General features: G+C 44.3%; 1 protein-coding gene across 1 annotated transcript in view; it reads left to right on the top strand.

The window, feature by feature from the left end:
- Nucleotides 1–19,946, top strand: part of NELL1 (neural EGFL like 1) — a 3,816,074-nt gene that overhangs the window by 1,281,874 nt on the left and 2,514,254 nt on the right. The gene's annotated exons all lie outside the window — the stretch shown is intronic.

Raw genomic sequence — 19,946 nt, 5'->3', positions numbered from 1 at the left:
ATCATCTAAATGTCATTTACAAATGGTATTACATGGTTTATATTTTCATTGTGCAACATTTATGCGTGAATATGATTTTCACCATGAAATTAACAAATATGTTACGGAATCTCAGTTTTTTTTATACTTTTCAATGGAAGAAAAATTTGCAGCCATGATTTTATCTTTTTTCTATAATGGTTGTATGAGTAATTCAAATTGTCTAATGTGGAGGGTTTTGCTTCAAAGAAATCCCCATTTTTTTCATCTTCACTGAGCTCTGAAACCTACATTTTTGGTTCTTAAGAATCGCAGGCTTCTGTGGTGCAATTCAAAATAGATTTTTTGTGTGTGTGTATATGTGAAAATATATGTAGATGTATATGTATATATCAATCAGCAACTCTCCGAACCACCTACAGCCCAACAGAACCGGCGAAGAAGGAGAACAGACCACCAAGATGTTCCTTTCTTTCTTTCTTTATTGCCAAGTATTTGCACGTGACGCGTTTTGGGCGCGTAAGCCCTTGATCACACAACGGTCACAGCAAACTTTTCATTTTTAAATGCTTTCTAGTGCGCTCCCACCAACACCGTGTTACTTGGTCATGTGACCATAGAAAGTGAGAACATACTATGTGAACTCCACATCTACGACTATATATCCATATATAATTGCATATTTGTGAAATACATCCATAAAATAGATAAATATAGCAGCAAAATTATGAATCGGTACAATCACTGTATAAATACAGGTATTTTTTCTAGTCCAAACCGAGGGATATGAATCTGGATGAAACATATGAAAAAAGATAGACAACACATGTACTACCTCAAAAATAACTGGATAGTATATGACTGTTTAAATAAACAAATCATTTCATATATATATATATATTCACTGAAAAAACATAGGTTTCAGGCCAGTTATAGTTAGCTGGAAATTTTACTGACCTAAAACCATTGAAATTCCCACGTTATAGTTAGTTGGACTCACTATAACTTGCGTTTCTGCAATGCACTGCTGATGACGTCACATATTACATCACTCATGACATGGTCAGTGACATCACTCATGACATCACTGATGACACCATCCAGTGAATGTGTGTCTTTCTGAAAAATAAATATGTTTTATATATGTATATGTAAAGGTCGATGGAAGAATAAATGTTTAAATAAGTGTCTAAATGGATGTTTTTTTTTAAATTGATTGGTTAACTGGCTTATTAGGTGTATCTTAGTGAATACATATATTAGCGAGTAATGTTTAAATATTTAAATATATGTATCATTGTTTTACTTTGTGTATAAGTGGCTGCATGGGTTGGTGAGTACCTACATGTGTGTGTATATGGGTTATTAGATGTTTTTTTAGTATCAGTATGAGTGTCTGTATGGTTTGGTGGGGGTATTACTTAGCACATAGATGCATCAATGACAGACTCACTGTTTGTATGTGTTTTGAAGACAGCATATGTGTAGGATTGTAAGGGTAGATGAGTGTGTATATGTGTGTGTTAGTGAGTGAATGACTGTCTCACTAGTGTCTTTATCAGTAACAACATATGTTTTAATCTAGTATATGTGAGTATTGATTTTTCTAAGTGAGTATATGTGAGAGTGAGAGATTGTAAGAGTTCCTGTTTAAAAAAGTATGTGTTTCTATAAGTGTTTGTTTAAGAGAGTAAGTATGTGTTAGTTTCCTTAGAAGTAAGGTGGTAGTGTGTGTATAGTTGTATATGCAAATAAATGGATGTTCAATAGTTTATTTGCATGTGTGAGTATGTGTGTGAGTAACTTTTGGATGACCGTCGGTGTGTAACAGGATATATAGGTGTATAACTACATATGATGAGTGAGTATATGTATGAGTGACTATATAGAACTGTTGGTGAATGAGTGGATGTGTATATAGATGGTGGAATTACTGAATTGGTTGTTGTAACTGGTATGGGTATCTCCATTTTTTTGAAAATGTTAGTTTCTATTTTTGAATATGTGTTTCAAGGGTTACATTACACTGAAAGGAGGTCTGTCACTCTGTCACAAGGATGGTGTCATCAGTGATGTCATGAGTGATGTCACTGACCATGTCATGAGTGATGTAATATGTGATGTCATCAGCAGTGCATTGCAGGCGCACAAGTTATAGTGAGTCCAACTAACTATAACGTGGGAATTTCAATGGTTTTATTGTGTCAGTAAAATTTCCAGCTAACTATAACTGGCCTGAAACCACGTTTTTTTCAGTGAATTTAATAGGTTTTTTAAATGCTAATTCCTAACTATAATTGGTGTGAAACCTATGGTTTTTTGGGTGAATTTCATAGGTTTTTTAAATGCTAATTCCTAACTATAACTGGTGTGAAACCTATGGTTTTTTCAGTGAATTTCATAGGTTTTTTAAATGCTAATTCCTACCTATATATAGGGCCTCAAACCTATGTTTTTTTCAGTGGATTTCAGAGGTTTTTTAATAGCAAATTTCTATAGCTATGAAATGTAATATTTTTTATAATGAATGCTATATTGTATATTTATGTAATACTATTTTTTTTATGTATATTGTTCATGTTTTTAAAAAAATATATATTTTTTTGCCCTGGAGAGCTCCCGGTGCGCGTCCCGGTGAGCGCACCGGTAAGCGCAGTCTTGCGGCGCGCCCCAGGGCGCGTACCGGTGAGCGTCCCGTTAGCGCTTTTGCCGCGAACGAAAACATCATCGTGACGAATCGCGTAGCCGTGTCCGCGTGATAAGCATGGCGTAAACGCACCTGGAAGCACTGGAGCGCATACAATCGTGCAACGTAAGCATCCGACGCGCTTACGCTACGAGCCGCTGGGGTGCGTAGCGTAAGCGCGTCGGGTCATGTGACCTAAAAATAACACTTTTTATTGGTTCAGGACAGTTTTAGTTTCCAAATGATGAAAGCCCTGGTCATGTGACCTGAAAATAACACTTTTCATTGGTTCAGGACAGTTTTGTTTTCCTAATGATGAAAGCCCCAACCTTTTTTCCTCATTCTCACTTTGTACTTTGAGAGAAGAAGACCTGTTTCCAGAGCTATTACTACCTATTTGTACTCAGAAATGGCTACAGTACCAGCAGCAGCAGGAGCATCTCAGCCACCACCACCACCACCACCAAGAGGACCACCACAACACCACAGTGGTGGAGATGAAGAAGAGGAGGAGGAGGAGGAGGAGGAGAGGAGGAGGTTCCCGCCTGAAGATACTACCACATATAAGCCAAAGGAGCACATTATCTGGGAGTTTTTTTCAATCCCAAAGGACCTCAAGAAAGTAAATGCGCCAAAGGTTACTTGTTTAATCTGTGGCACTGTACTTTCCAGGGGGAACCCTAACAAAAAGTACTCTTTTGGCAATAACACCATGATTCGCCACATGCAACGCCTGCACCCTAACAACTATTCTGCGGCAGAGGTCAGAGAAATGACCAGAAACCCTCCCCAATCTTCTCCCAGCACCTCCAAAAGAAAGCAACCCACTCCATCGGGTCAAGAAACAAGGGAGATGGTCCCAAACATACAAACGCAGTTTTGACAATACAAAATCGTTTGTATTTTTTGTGGTAAAACAATTACCTATGGTGAGCAAATCATTAAACTCATCAAGCGTGCTGGTGACAACCACATTTGTCCCAAAAAACCTTAATCTTTTCCAGATTTTTTTTGCTCCAATTGAGCCGTTTACATTTCCCTGTTTTTTGTTTGTTCCCATAAAAATAACAAAAAAAATATAAAATTGTTAATAAAAGCCAAAAAAAGTACAAAATGTTCAAAAAAGCAATAAAAAAATATAAAACAACAATAAGACGAAAAAAACTTCTTTTTAGAACTACCTCCAATTTATAAAAAAAGTCTACATTTTTTAAAAACTCTGTCATTCTTTTTTCCCCATGGTACGCTCCCCGATACGCTCCCCGGTGCGCGTACCGGGCACTCTCCCCGCGCAAATCGAAAAAAAAAAAATGTTTTGCCCTGCGGGGCCCTTTTATGGCCCCCACATCAAACATAGCGGGTCAGGGGGGTCTAATCTGCCCCCTTTTGGTCATTTCCCCCTTTGTTTTTGCCACATCTTGTGTCTCGATCCTACCGAGACTCAACATGGCGGCGGTTCCGGACTGTTTGGAATATTGACAGACACCCGAGAGCCAATCAGCTTTCCGCATGCGAACTCGCGTAGCGCGCTGGTACGCGCCCCGGTGCGCGTACCGGGGCGCGCTTATAGATATATATATTTTTTTGAACCTAAATTACTCAAAATCCATTGGAGCACATATCTTGAGACATAGCAAAGGCACATCGGGCTACCAGTCCCTACAATTTTGCCAAGTTTGGTGGAAATCCGTTCAGCCGTTCGAGCTAAAAGTGAGTCCAACCGCCCTATGAAAATTAACATGGGGAAAACACGTTTTGGGACCCCTCTTTTATCTCGTCCCCCGCTTGACGAATCACCCCAAACTTTCAAGGAAGGAGCGGAGCGCTGTGAGGCAAATTTGAGGAAAATTTCAGGCAGATTCCTCAACCGGCGCCAAAGTTATTCCCAATAGAATGTTGCGAATTCCCTATACAAAATAATCCTAACTATAACTACCTACTGGCGACCGCCAGTAGGTAAAATATATATATATATATATATATATATATATATATATATATATATATATATATATATATATATATATATATATATATATATATAATATATATATACATATATCTAGCTATACTACTATAATAAAGGAAGTACTTTCAGCCTTTGAGGCGGGTAAACTCGGGAACCACAGCGCCAATCCACACACCCGATACGCCGTTAGAATCGTCAGGGTGTGTAGATGGTTATAGGCTATATAAATTTAAAAAAAAACGTTATTTAAAAAATTTACAGTAAAAAAAGTAGTCCCTCCGAAGTAGTGTCGGCCGCGACGTGCGTGCTCACGTCAGGAGCGCGGGGAGGAGCGGCGTCCAGAAGCGCGACGAGGAGCGGCGGACATGGCGTGGGGTAGGAGTGGTGACGTGAGGAGCAGCAGACAGGCCAGCGGCGGTGCGAGCAGCGGACAGGCGGGAGGAGCGGCGGCTGTGGTAAGGGGACCCATGTCGGGGCAGGCGGGGGTCATGGCAGGTGGGGGTCGGGGCAGGCGGGGGACGGGACGGGCGGGGGCCCGGGCTGCTGGACAATGTCGGGGCGGGCGGGGGTCAGGGAAGCCTGTTGCTCCCGGACAAGGTTGGGACGGGCTGCTAGTACTAATATAATAAAGAGAGAGCCCACACCTTTGAGGCGGGTATTCTCAGGAACCACAGCACCAATCACAATACCTTCTGCAGCAGAAGAACATAGGCTATGCAGACGCCCACCATATACATTTAAAAGGTAAAAGAACCGTGCCAGCAAAGTAGTCCCTTGTGGTCGTGTATGCGTTGTGCTGTGGTCGTGTGCTGGGGGCGTGACAAACGCTGGGGGCGTGTGGTACGTTCCGCCCTTCATGTCATGTCTTATATCGTGTGCTGTGGGCGTGTGCTGGATTTACGGAAAAAAAAGCGAGCGTTGCGCCCAATATTTCATTGTTTTTTCTTCCCAGGTTCCGTACATCCCAGCTCGGGGTGTGCTTGCCCCGCGCTCCCAGTGAAGTGCACCTGCTTTACTGTATGGAGGTCAGGCATGGCGCTATTCCCAAAAGCCGGAAGGAGCGCAAACAGGGTCCATTGTGCAGGAAATTTAATCTAGCCTTAACTTCCGGTGACGCCTGAAGCGCACACTGGAGATTTTCCACTTCTGTTGCGCACAGGTCTTGCGCCACACATATTCGGACTCAAGGCCCGCCTCCACGGAAATAGCAAGAAAGGGACTATAGCTCCCCTGGGAATATGTGATGATATTCCGCAAACCAACATCCCGCATACCATCACTCCACAATTTTTATAACGCAGGACTATTACACCGCAAAGACATAATTTCTAACACTTTTACAACGCATATGACTCTATCACATTGCCCTTATTACGTAAATGCATGTGTGGTAATGTCATATACATTGTAAAAGTACATTATTAAAACATCAAATATATGTTTGTATATATATATATATATATATATATATATATACACACATTTTTATAATTTAATTAAAACAGTTATTCTTTTAAATTGCATTATTTTTATTATTATTATTTATTTTATTACCCTTTACACCCTAAAAACGAATCCCACCCTGCTCCCTTTAAATACCCCTGCACCCCATAATCATAACCCACCCTTACTCCTTAAAATACCCCAACATCCTTAAACACTAATCCATCTTAACCCTATAAATATACCCTGTACCCCAAAACCAAAACCTATCCCTAAACCCTAAAAATACCCCTGTACCCCAAATCCCCAACCTTCCCCTGAACCCTATAAATACTCCGTACCTCAAAACCCAAACCTACCCCTGAACCCTAAAAATACCCCTGTACCCCAAAAGCCAAACCTAGCCCTGAACCCTGAAAATACCCCTGTACCCCAAAACCCAAACCTACCCCTGAACCCTAAAATACCCCTGTACTCCAAAACCCAAACCTAGCCCTGAACCTTTAAAATACCCTGTACCCCAAAACCCAAACCTACCCCTGAACCCTTAAAAGACCACTGTACCCCAAAACCCAAACCTAGCCCTGAACCCTAAAAATAACCCTGTACCCCAAAACCCAAACCTACCCCTGAACCCTAAAATACCCCTGTACCTCAACACCCAAACCTAACCCTGAACCCTAAAAATACCCCTGTACCCCAAAACCTAAACCTACCCCTGAACCCTAAAAATACCCCTATACCCCAAAACCCAAACCTAGCCCTGAACCCTAAAAATACCCCTGTACCCCAAAACCCATAGCTATCCCTAAACCCTAAAATTACCCCTGTACCCCATAACCCAAAACTATATATGAACCCTTAAAATACCCAAACACCCCAAAACATATACCTCAGTACCCCAAAACATATACCCCTATACCCATACTTACCTTATCCAAACATTTTTAAAAAAACATGCTTTTACCAGTCATGCATTTACAATGAATTTCGTTGTCAATGTATGCGTGGTAAAAGCATATAAAATGTAATGCCATGCGTTATAATGGCATTGTGGAGTCACAGTACTTTCGTAATGAAGTATGCGGAGTGATGGTATGCGGAAAGAAAGTTGCGGAATAATGGGTGTTTACCCTCCCCCGGAAAGCACATTGGTGGCACGGCGGCCCACATCTCCAGCAATATACTCATATTTTTTCACCACCTATTTGAAAAATGCACAGGTCTCTCTTATTGATGGCCAGTACCGACATACACTTTTAGACACACCTTCCGCCACAAGTTCTAGAATTGCGAACTTTAGATCTGGGGCGCTACGTTTGAATCTCGGCATCAGCTCAACATCCTGTGATTCCAGGCAAATCGCTTTGTCTCCCCGTGCCTACCACAAATGAATGTGTTCTTCTGTAATGTAAATTGTGCTCATGCCATGTTGTCGAGTTTGGGCTATATAATATTGCAAGGAAAAATAAAGTAGGGAAACTCGAGTTCACACACTACTGAACGCGCACTCTTAAGTGCATCAGCAGTGCACTGTGAATCAGAGCGTTTCACAGGCCTGTCACAGATAAGAAATGCTATCAAAACGAAATCCTACAAAACAATATACTACTGGCCGGCAGCATTTCATACCCGGACAACGTCGGGACGGCCTGCTGATATATAAATATATATATAATATATATCTGCACTAAAAACCAAAGGTGAAAATAAAGTTATAGCTGGGTCTGCTAATAATATCTTAGTTTCCACTAATAAAAACTCTCGAAATTCACTGAAAAAACACAAATGTTAACTCAATGTTATAATTAAGTGACAATGTCAGTTTAAAAATACTGGGGCATATTATCAAGGGGGTTTATCTCCGCTTTTTGGCTTTAAAAGCCAAGAAAGTGGAGATAAAAGTATCTCCCTATTACCTAGCTGTCGCTAACACCAGTTAGCGACAGATAGTAGGAGATAGCGACCATCTTGGGCCCCGCTTTGCATGTCAGTGAAATTTATCACTAATGACATGCAAAGTGGGCGTGCCAAGATGTTAGGCGTGCCTTGAGGCACGGTGGGCGTGCCTCAAGGCTCGATTTTGAGCCTGCTGCTCTTTAATCTGTACTTGACACCTCTGGCTAAAATAATTCAATCTTTTGGCTTTGGAACGGTGTCATATGCAGATGATACGCAGCTGCTGATCACATGCGGCGTAGATCCCGTCGACACTTGCGTATGTTTTAAAAAATGTGTGGCTGAGATCAGCAGCTGGATGCGGGTGAATAAACTCCAACTCAATGCGGGCAAGACTGAAATAATTTTGTTCGGAAAAGCAGAGAGATGCTGGACGCGAGAGTGGTGGCCGGCTGAATTGGGAGCCTGCCCGGCCCCCAAGTTGGTAGTCCGTAACTTGGGAATCATAATGGACAGTGCCCTGTCCATGAAAAATCACGTTGCCAAGGTGGCGGGCACCTGCTACGGTGTAATGCGCGGCCTAAGAAAGATCTTCAAATGGCTTCCGCTGGAAGCCAGGAAGCCGTTGGTTCAGGGCCTGATCATCAGCCATCTTGATTATGGTAAAAATGCCATGTAACACGGCCTGAATGAGGATCTGTAGGCAAAACTCCAAACTTTGCAGAATACTGCGGCCAGATTAGTGCTGGATATGCCGCCTAGAACGGCGTCCGCACCTTGTCTGAAAAAACTACACTGGCTCCCCATACGGCAAAGAAGTCAATTCAAGATCCTATGCCTGACTCACAACTCACTGCACAACAAGGGGCCCTGGTATCTTAAAAAAAACTTAACTGGTATGTCCCCAAGAGGTCCTTAAGATCTTGCCACAAGTCCTTGCTAACGCAACCCCGCGTGCGGACCTCTAGGTATGGGCTTGTGGCGTGTAGGGGGATTGGTGTCAGCAGGGGGTTTGTGTGTAGTGCCTGGCCAGACCTATTCCCTGCACCAAACCCTCATTGCAAATGCCTCCAGGCTGCACACAGAGGGGGTTGGGTTTGGCCACCCCCTGGGGATGGGCGCATGGCCTGCTAGAATTCCCACTGCACTGCATGATCAAAGACTGTGTTCAGCAGATTGATGAGCACCCATGAGGGGCGTGGGTGCAGATGAAGCGCTGCTAACCCCATGCTATGCATGGACAAATGCTGTGAGTAGGGGCTCGGTTGGCAACCTGCAGTACAGGTAACACACAGCTGATCACGGCCACAGGCTGGGCTCAGTAAAGGAGTTGGTTGAATATTGTAAAAAAATAAATTTACAAAACCTTCCCTCTTCTCTTTAATGGTTTATAATTCCTTCCTACAAGTGTTTTTCTGATATACGTAATACTGTAGGTGTGTCTTGTACTCCATAATGAACATACTATAATGTGGGAACTCTTTGTTATGCATAACCCTTGCTTTATCTACTCCCACCTATGTTTTCATATTATGCTGGAGCTTAATTTTGAGTCATCTTTCCATATATACTTTAATGTATGTGAGAAGGATTTTTTGGACGCTTATATGGAATGGGTTACCGTTTACTTGTAATGTTTGTATTACAGCACACCTTATACTTGTATCGCATGTCATATTGCTATGTCTATACAATCAATGAAAAACTTTGAACAAAAAAAGGAAAACAGAAATTCACTTAAAATAAAATAATAAAGTGACGTTGTAAACAGGTATGGTGATTAGATTTTAGCTATTGTTAAAAGAAACCTATATGTTCACAAAGAAAAACAAAGGTTATGGTGACACTATAGTTAGGAGTCAAAATAACACAGCAAATATAAATTCACCAATTGGAGTTCACTGAGCAAACTATAATTTGGGAGCCAGCCATGCACACCCTATAACCTTATCTATATCATCTCTCATGACATGTTTAATGGCATTTATTGCTGACAAGGCTGATGACATTACCTAATCATTGTGACACCGTCCTTTAGAGATTGTGAACTTGAGGTAATTTAACATGTAAATCCGTATTTGTAAAGCACAAACTGCTCACCCTTTCGGGTCTCAAGACGCTGGGGGCTGTTGTGTAAATTAAGTGAGTTATTGCCCAGAGTCACATGGTGCTGAGCTGGGCTGCTGCCGGGGATCGAACCGTGAACCCTGTGATCTGTAGTCAGCTGCCCTGGCCACTGCACCACACCTCTCCACATGCTACACCTGTGGGCAATTTTCTATGCACGTTAATGGGATTACCCACTTCAAGACTTCACATGAGACATAATTTTAAGTCGAGAGGACGAAAAGTATACATTTGTCACTAAAAAGACATATTTGGTGAGGCCCTTTGGAAAACGTAGTTTAGTAAAATTTGCAACACACGTTCACTGGCACTGTGGCATGCAGTCTTAGAACCATGCTTAAAACACCAATGTAAGATAAACCAAATGAAAATGGGACACCCTTACCTGATACATTACTCTACAATCGTTAATGAATCAAAATCTTCACTAAATTTAAGGAAAACAACTCTCCCACCATATAAACCTCCTTGTTACGAAGAATGTGTGGATGCCACTGTATCACAACTATTTACATCGCATATGTCCAAATATCCATTGGTGGATCATCTATTGTCAACAGCAGTTTTTGCCTTTCTCATATTTTTTGGACCAGGCTTTGGCTGTTAGCTACAAGTTAATTTTAATCCTAAATCTACAGTCCACATCAGGTGTGCTCTGCCATAATCTTGTCTAACTAAGAGCACTACTTTTACTATAAACGTTAGTGATTTGTAAACGGTGCACTATATAACTTTCAACAGGCAAAATTGTATTTACAATTGCATCCAAGGTTTGCATTATTTCCATGCAATGGATCCACACATGTATACTGAGTAACTATGATGTAAATAATTATTTTGATATAAGTTACGTTGTCATTGATGTCAACAACAATGTCATTTTAGATGTCATCAATGACGCTATCAATTATGGCATTTAATATATCATGAGTGATGTAATATGTAAGGTCATGAGCAGTCCATGGCATAGGTGCAAGTTATAGTTATCTCTGTAAACTATAACTAGTAAATGTCAGTCTTTTTTAGTTTTTAAACATTAGTTGTTGTGTTATTTCAACACTTAACTATTGAATCAGTTTAACCTTTGTGTTTTTTCAGTGCGGTTATTTCAATGTTAGCTAAAAATCTAACATCTAGTATTAGCACTAGACAAGATTTTCTTGTCCAGTAAGAGATTATGTCCACTAATTGTAAAATGAACCAAGCGTTAATTTATACAGTAATTAGAATGACATCACTCTCAGTAAATTAGCCAAAAACAGGTAGGAATTAAAAGTGTTTGTAGCATGTAAGCTAGATCCTCATCAAAACAAGCATCTCGACCTTTGGATATTTTTCAACCAGCTCACAAGATATGAATCGTAATTGCTCTCTCAAACTTTTAAGAGAGTAGGTACATTTTCCACTGGGTCTTACACACTCCCTCACCTATTCTTAGAGTTTGCCTCACCTATCCTATCACCCCATACCCACTTTGAAAACATATTAGCACCCATACTTTTCTTGGCCCAGAAGAGGTATCATCTGGGATAATCTGATTCCGCTTTCCTAACACTAACATTAAACAGTACTTTGTAAGGGTCAATTTTCCAGGTAGAGATTTTCATTTCTATAGACTGTGTTGGTTTTGCCCTCTCAGCTAATGGATACAATGGCATTCTTGGTCTAATTTGTCTCTTTAACGAACAGCAATTATATGTGGAGAAGGACAGCACTATCTTTAGTGCCCCCCCCCTCCGCTTCAGGTGCGATAACTGGTCATGATTTTGAGTCTTCTGTGAATCCCCTACCTTACGGCTGTACGACTGCCTGAAACCTACAGGCCTAATAACTGATCAGGAAGTGAAAAGATGCACAACTTGTGTCAAATGTATTTCCCAAGAGCAATTCTGGTTATGAATTTCGTGATTTGTTAATGGAAACTGCTTTCTGACTGCCATATTAATTCAAATTCACCTTGAGTCATGAAGTAGGTTGAAATAAGGACCTCACAGCAATGTTCTAATCCACAACCTGAAATAAACATGCCCACATGACAAAAAATAATTAAAGAATAACTGAACTGGGCACATCTGTTAGTCAAGCAGATGACATATCTTCATTGGCCCTCTTCTACACCTACTTCCACTCAATCAAGCCTCTTCATTCTCAGTCATCATGATCAGAGCCACTGCACACCAGATGCAAGAATGATGCACCCTCAGCTTCAAAGTCTCACCCAGAGAAACTGTTCTTCAAGACTTAGCATTTTTCGATATTAACATCCCCTTTCGTTTCGTTTCAAAAATCTTTATTTCGATCACAGATCATAAAAGATACATAACAAAATATACACAGTTATAAACGTATTAAACATGATGTGATCCAATCGTTAAGACATTAAAATACATTAAAAGAAGAACAGAGGGTACAGTGTACTGTGCTAAAGTCTATCATGGGTCTGTTTAACAAGTCTTTTCAGCACGCGACTACGAGTAAACCACAGGGAGGTTAAAAATTTTGAAAGTGCAAAGACAACAATAGGAGAAAGATCTGTCTTTAAGACTCTATGGGCAGGTTGGAAGGATCTGAAGCCCAAGTTCCTGAGTAACGGGACTAACCAACGTTTCCTGCTCCTCTCGTAGCCCTTGCAGAAGAAAACCGCGTGAACTTCATCCTCCTTCGGATGAGCACAGACAGGGCAAGTTGCTATGGTGGAGCGAGGAGACCAAGACGCTGTAAAAAATGCTAGAGGGAGGCATCCGTATCTCCATTGAAAGAATAGTTTCCTCGTTAGCAGAGGGGAGATCGCATCAAGAGTACTTTCGAGACAGTAAGAGTCTCTCGCTTTCAGGAATAAGTGTGTCAGGGATCCTTCACGGCTGTCGTTGATAGCTCTTGTGAGCATCAGTTTGTAGTATGCTCTCGCGAGTACCTTCTTTGAAATCTTTGTACAGGAGTTGGAAGGATCCGTCCATAGTTCCGGGTAGCCCAGATCCTCGAGCCTTCCCTTGACATAGGTCAGCCACGGGATCCTCGTGGCATTCCGCAGCTGCAAGAATTCCTGGAGTTCCTCTCTGTAATTTAAGAGATCGGGGCTGCACCACAAATGCCTCCAAAAGGTTAGGGGTTTAAGACCTAGCTCCTCTGTTATTGGTCTTACTCCCAGATCTAATCTAAGGGGGAGTAATGGAGTGCTCTGGGGGAGGGCAGTGACCTGTCTCAGGAATTTATTTTCGGTGGACTGTAACTTTGGGAGATGAGTGTGACCCCAGAGCTCACCCCCATATGTGACACCCGCCCGTGCTTGAGTTTTATATATGTGAATAATTGGGGTTAGTGGACGATAAAAGGATTTGTTCGCCAGGCGCATAGTGCCACCCGCCAACTGTGCCAGTTTGATGGTCACTTTGGCCTGATGAGACGTCCACGATAGATGTTCGTTTAACGTGATCCCCAAATATTCAATATTGTGCACACGTTCCAGTTGTGTTGTGCCTAGCCTGGGTGGGGCTCGATTCTGGGGGTTGGGGTTCAGGATCATGAACTTAGTTTTTTGGGGGTTGATTTCCAATCCCCGATCATTACAAAAGTCTAGAAAACCGTCCAAAATGTGCTGAATCCCCATGGGGGATTTAGACAGCAGCAGGGTGTCGTCTGCAAACATGATTGCAGGCACCCTGCTGCCGGTCAATTTTGGGGCATCGGAGTTGGGGATCCTGTTTAGGTGGGCAACAACCCCGTTCACAAAGATGCAGAACAGGGTCGGTGCGAGCACGCAACCCTGTCTCACACCTCTGCGAACGGGGAACCTTTCGGTTAGTTTGCCACCTTTGCCACACCTTACGCGGGCGTAGTTGTTGTGGTGGAGTCTCATCAGGATTGTCAGGATGTCAGTAGGGACATTCAACTCTTCCATGACTCTCCATAGCCTCGCTCTGGGAACCAAATCAAAGGCGGCACGTAGGTCTACAAATATGGTATATAGACTGCCGCCCTCGATTACAGCTGTTCTCCAGTAGAGGAGATTTAACCTGAAGATTTGGTCTATGGTTGATACACCCTCCCTGAATCCTGCCTGGTAAGGGGATAAAATTTCCATTTCTTCGGTCCAGGCCTGCAGTCGATTCAGAATCAGTCTACCGAACAATTTTTGGGATATGTCGATTAGACTGATAGGACGATAGTTGGAAGGGAGCAGGGGGGATCCCTTTTTGTAAATTGGGACCACCTCTGCTCCCCTCCAAGTATCGGGCACCTCCAGTCCCCCCGCAATGGCATTGAATATTAGTGTAAGATAGGGTTCCCATATCCCGGGTTCCTGCATAAACAGGTCCCCGGGCACCCCATCAAGTCCTGGGGCTTTTCCGGCAGCTAGGCCTTTAATGGCGTCCCTCACTTCTTTTTCGGTGACAACAACCCTAGTGGGACAGGATGAAATTGTGGGACCATCTCTGTTCTGTTCACCCCCACCCTCTGCGTACAGGGCCTCAAAGTGGGTCTGCCATACCGTAGGGGCTATATTGGGCTCTATTGCGGAGGATAAATCCTCCGTGTCGTTCGCCACTACGCGCCAAAATTTACGGGAATCTCTAACTGTTAATGCATTAGTGAGGTTTTCCCAGTAGTCGTGGTCCCATTCTGCCCTTGCGTTCTCCAGGAGGATTTTATATGATCTTCTCCTGGCGCGGATTTCATCTTTGTTATGGTGTTCCTTTATAGCAAGTAGCAAGTGGGCCTTGGCTTCCCTGCAAGCGGCATTATACCAAGATGTCTTCGGTTTAGGGCCATTCCTTTGCCTTGCAGATGAGAATAGGTCCTGCTCTAGGGTGGTGATGATGCCTGCATGTATTTGTGCAAGCTCTCCTCTAGTAGCATCGTCTAAGACCCTAGTTCCTAGCTGGAAGGCATCCTCCAGTAATGGGATTATCCTTTCATATAGCCGGGATATTCGTTCTGGGTTGCTGGCCAGTTTCTCCCACTTGACCTTCCTACGATTATTTTCAAGTAGGAGGCCCGTTTTATCTTTGTCCGACCCATTGATTATTGCCTCTCTCCCAGGCAGGGAATAAGTCAGTTCCAGGGAATTGTGGTCACTGTCTAATCTTGGGGTGACTTTAAAGTCGACTATTGCTGGCCACATAAACAGTTTGACCATAATATAGTCCAATCTGGATTCGCTGCCGGGTTTGTTAAAAGTATGGGTACTTGGTGTGTCTGATTTGGTACGACCGTTGCATGCCCTTAAACCAAGGTTAAGGGTGAGGGCAGTTATCTGTAGGGCTAAAGGAGTCCAGGCCCGTGGGGGTGGTGCCACCGTCTCAGGTATAAGCCAATATGAATCTTCCTCCAGGGAAGGACCATCACGTAGCCCAGGCAGTGGTTCGTATTGAGCATTGAAATCGCCTCCTACCAGGCAAGCAAGTTCGCTTGGGATTCCTTCTAAGAGCTTGGCTAGCTCATCCACTGTGCCAGATTCTTTTTGCATTGGAACCGGCCTTGAGTAGATATTGATTACTAGCAACTTCGATGAGTCCGGCCACTCAAGTGAGACAGCCAATAGATCATCAGAAGCGGTCTCTAAATAAGTAGCTTGGCAACCTAAGTCCGTGGCTACCCATGTAGTTAGTCCCCCAGATGGCCTACCCCTTCCCCCCCATTTAGCTGCTTTAAAGAAGGAGGCAAAACCCGGGAATGCTCTTTCTTCGCGCGCCCAAGTTTCTTGTAGAAGAATTATATTTTTTGATCTGATGTATGTACCCCATTCTGTGCAATCTATTTTGCTAGCAAGGCCTGCCACATTCCAAGAAATCACTGTTATTTCTAGTGGTTGGGTGGAGGCCGTGCCCATAAAAACCGAGTTGGTAGTAGTACACTCGTGGGGCGGCCGTGGATTTGTGGGGACGAGGAACGTACCCTTGGGTCTGTTATCAGGGGAAGGGGAGGAAGGCGTAACGCTTGGGACCTGTCTGGGATCAACTGTGCCAGGTGCTAAAAAATAAGTATCAGCAGCTGTGGCGAATTTGGGCTCGTTTGTGGGAGATATTTGAGTTGCGCTCCCCTCATCAACCGCATGTCAGTCTACCATTTCAAGACTGCTGTATCGGTTATGGGTAGATAAATAGGCGGGGTAGTGTATTCTATGTGGCCCTGGAATTCCCCTCCTGTGTCCACCACCACCCCCCCTCCTTCTTGTGACAGTTTCCCAGCCGGCCTCATCCCCATATGTAGGGAACTGCTCTGTTGGTCTTTCCCTGTGTGACGGATAGTTGTTGTTCTCCCTGTGACAGTTTTCCCAACCCTCCAGCAACTCCTGGTGGTACCTCCACCTGTGGTCCTCAAGGTTATACAGATTTGAGGGGTAAAAAAATGAGAGGGGTAATGGTTGGATGGTGCTAGCAAAATCCTCATCAGCAGCACAGGTACAGATATATGCGGCTGTATTCGGATCTCTGAAGGTGACCAGAATACAGTCACCTCTAATGGATTTCTTAGTGTAGCCCACCCACGTTGCCCTCCTAGCCATGGATATATCGCTAGTAGTTCCTCTCGGTAGCGGTCTGTTTACGGAGAGCCAGTTGATTACTTTGTTTTTGAGTGAAGTGGTGGATTCAAATGTGGTGGAATTTAGTTCAGGAACCCCCGCCAGAACTAGAGTGTAGGGTGCTGCTTCTGGGGGGAGGTTTATGGATTTAGGTTTGGGAGTAGTATTAGGTTTCTCTCCAGTAGTAGGAGGATCTCTCTTAGCTTTAGCCGGAGGCGGAATATTATCTTTCAGTGGAAGGGTTGATTTTGGGGTAGCAGTTGCCGTTTGTTGGGTAGGGATAGGGGCCTTGTTTGCAACTAGTGATGCCGGAGCGTTGATTGGTGCAGGTTGTGAGGGTTTGGGATTAGTTTGTGGGGGCTTATTATTTATTGTTGTGGGAGGACCATTGCCTTTGGTGGATTTTGGTCCTGGTCCATCTCTTGTTGTTTTGGCCCCACTGTTAACAATTTTCCTTGAGTCGGCAAGTTGCACGGTTGCCTTTTCGATGCTAACTAGTCTAGCTTCGATCTTGATAAGTCTTGCCTCAAGGGGGCTCAGCAGAGACCTAACTAGTGTGCCTATATCCTCTAAAGTGATGTCGTCTGAGGTAGTGTCTAATGGTGCGTTGTTGTTGAGTTGTGGTAGTGAGGTTGAATTGATCATTCTAGGGGGAGATGGCGGTCCTGATATATTCACAATAGGGTCAGAGGAAGCACCTTTCTCCCTTTTGCCTCTGACTTGCTTGGATTTCGGAGTTTTGGTCCTATGATCTTCTTTATTTTGAAGCCCCTGCTTCTTTTTAGGAATAGCCCCTTCCCTAGTACCCCTATTGCTATCTAAGTTGGTTCCTGCAACTTTGGCTGTCTCAATGTTCTCTGTGGTTATAAGCTGGGGAATTTGGGTGTTAGGTAGGGCCATAAGGCTCATGTCCTCAAAGTCACTCGGGACCTCAATAGTGAGCTCGGGGTTGGTGGGATTAGTGACTGGGAGTGGACATGTTGCCTGGTCTGTGCTATGGCTGTTTGGAAGACCAGATCTGTTTTCTGGGGTTCTAGCTTGGGCCATAGGGCCCATTGAAGATCTCCTTACCCAGTCTATTTCTTGTGAGATTCTGCGCTCCAAAACCTCGATTTCCTCAATCAAAAGGGAGCCAGCTTTAGCAAAGTAAGTGTCAATAGGGCCTTTAACAGCCCCGGATGCAGCTAGTGAAGAAGTTTTGCTCCTGGTTTCCCGTGTACACATTTTACTAACGGTTCAAAGACCTTTGGATACAGGCAAAGAGGGGGGGCCCGGACCGGACTCTCACGTACTCGAACGGCCTCAAACGGCCCGCTCTTTGCCCGGTCTTCGCCCCGCGCTCCGTCCCGCGCGCGTCCCGCGTCGCGGTGGTGCTGAGGCCAATGAAGTGCAAGAAGGTTGGGGGCGTGGCCGCCGGGGGAAGAGGCAGCAGCTGTGAAGAGCTGGGGCTGCTGGTCCTCGCAGTCCCCCGGTAGGCTCCACGCACTGTGCACTTTTAAGTTAACTCGACCTGGGAGCGCGTTATCTCTCCACCGGCTGTGGAGCCGCTCACACCAGGGAGCAGAGGGTCACAGGGTAGATGAGCGGCACCCGCGAAGCGGGTGTCGCGAAAGGTAGCAGAATTAGCAGGGCTGGAGGCAACGAAAGTCTGTCTCTCTCCTCACACGCGAAGGGAAAATCCAAAGGCACCCACTCAGCAGACACACCCAGGTGTTGATAAGGCTGAAGGCTGGGGGCGTGGCCGCCGGGGGAAGAGGCAGCAGCTGTGAAGAGCTGGGGCTGCTGGTCCTCGCAGTCCCCCGGTAGGCTCCACGCACTGTGCACTTTTAAGTTAACTCGACCTGGGAGCGCGTTATCTCTCCACCGGCTGTGGAGCCGCTCACACCAGGGAGCAGAGGGTCACAGGGCAGATGAGCGGCACCCGCGAAGCGGGTGTCGCGAAAGGTAGCAGAATTAGCAGGGCTGGAGGCAACGAAAGTCTGTCTCTCTCCTCACACGCGAAGGGAAAATCCAAAGGCACCCACTCAGCAGACACACCCAGGTGTTGATAAGGCTGAAGGCTGGGGGCGTGGCCGCCGGGGGAAGAGGCAGCAGCTGTGAAGAGCTGGGGCTGCTGGTCCTCGCAGTCCCCCGGTAGGCTCCACGCACTGTGCACTTTTAAGTTAACTCGACCTGGGAGCGCGTTATCTCTCCACCGGCTGTGGAGCCGCTCACACCAGGGAGCAGAGGGTCACAGGGCAGATGAGCGGCACCCGCGAAGCGGGTGTCGCGAAAGGTAGCAGAGTTAGCAGGGCTGGAGGCAACGAAAGTCTGTCTCTCTCCTCACACGCGAAGGGAAAATCCAAAGGCACCCACTCAGCAGACACACCCAGGTGTTGATAAGGCTGAAGGCTGGGGGCGTGGCCGCCGGGGGAAGAGGCAGCAGCTGTGAAGAGCTGGGGCTGCTGGTCCTCGCAGTCCCCCGGTAGGCTCCACGCACTGTGCACTTTTAAGTTAACTCGACCTGGGAGCGCGTTATCTCTCCACCGGCTGTGGAGCCGCTCACACCAGGGAGCAGAGGGTCACAGGGCAGATGAGCGGCATCCGCGAAGCGGGTGTCGCGAAAGGTAGCAGAATTAGCAGGGCTGGAGGCAACGAAAGTCTGTCTCTCTCCTCACACGCGAAGGGAAAATACAAAGGCATCCCCTTTCACCATGGCTCTTTAAAGCCCAGTGCTACTAATGAAATCTGTATATATTTCTCGACTATTCACGTATCTGTTCTATTGCCTGCTTAGAATAAAATTATTCTAAATAACTTACCCTAAATGCCAATTGTTAAGATGTGTATGCTTCATTTTGGAGAGGTTGCCAAACAATATAACAGTAGTACCTTAATATAACTTGCTTCATCTCAGCCCATATAATTAAGTTACATCTTAGCTAATTTAGCATCTACAAGCCCTTCAGCAGATACCTCAATAATGCTTGGGGAATAATGAGAGCCAACTTTGAATTTTTTGCTGGTTCATCCTTTAGTTGAAGTTGAAGTGAAGGCTCTTTTATTTATTTTATATAATTCATTTGACATTACTCTAGTTTAGGGAGTTTTCCTTTTCTGTTCAGAACACACCTGCACAGTGCACAAACAACTAAGGGGTCCTTAATTTTACAGGAAATTTTTCAGAAAGTGTTAACTTGCTATAACATAGACACATAATATTCTGGTATATAATCTTAATGGAAGAAATCTGTTTTAGATCATTAGTGGAACTTAAAGCCACCTGTAGGAGATAGTTGAGGGAATGCTACAATAGAAAAGGAGCAAGGGAAGAGATATCT

Source organism: Lissotriton vulgaris, chromosome 2_2 (genome assembly GCF_964263255.1).
Source record: "Lissotriton vulgaris chromosome 2_2, aLisVul1.2, whole genome shotgun sequence".
Taxonomy (NCBI): domain Eukaryota; kingdom Metazoa; phylum Chordata; class Amphibia; order Caudata; family Salamandridae; genus Lissotriton; species Lissotriton vulgaris.
The sequence above is the reverse complement of the archived record's forward strand: the minus strand, read 5'-3'. Positions and strand labels throughout refer to the sequence as shown.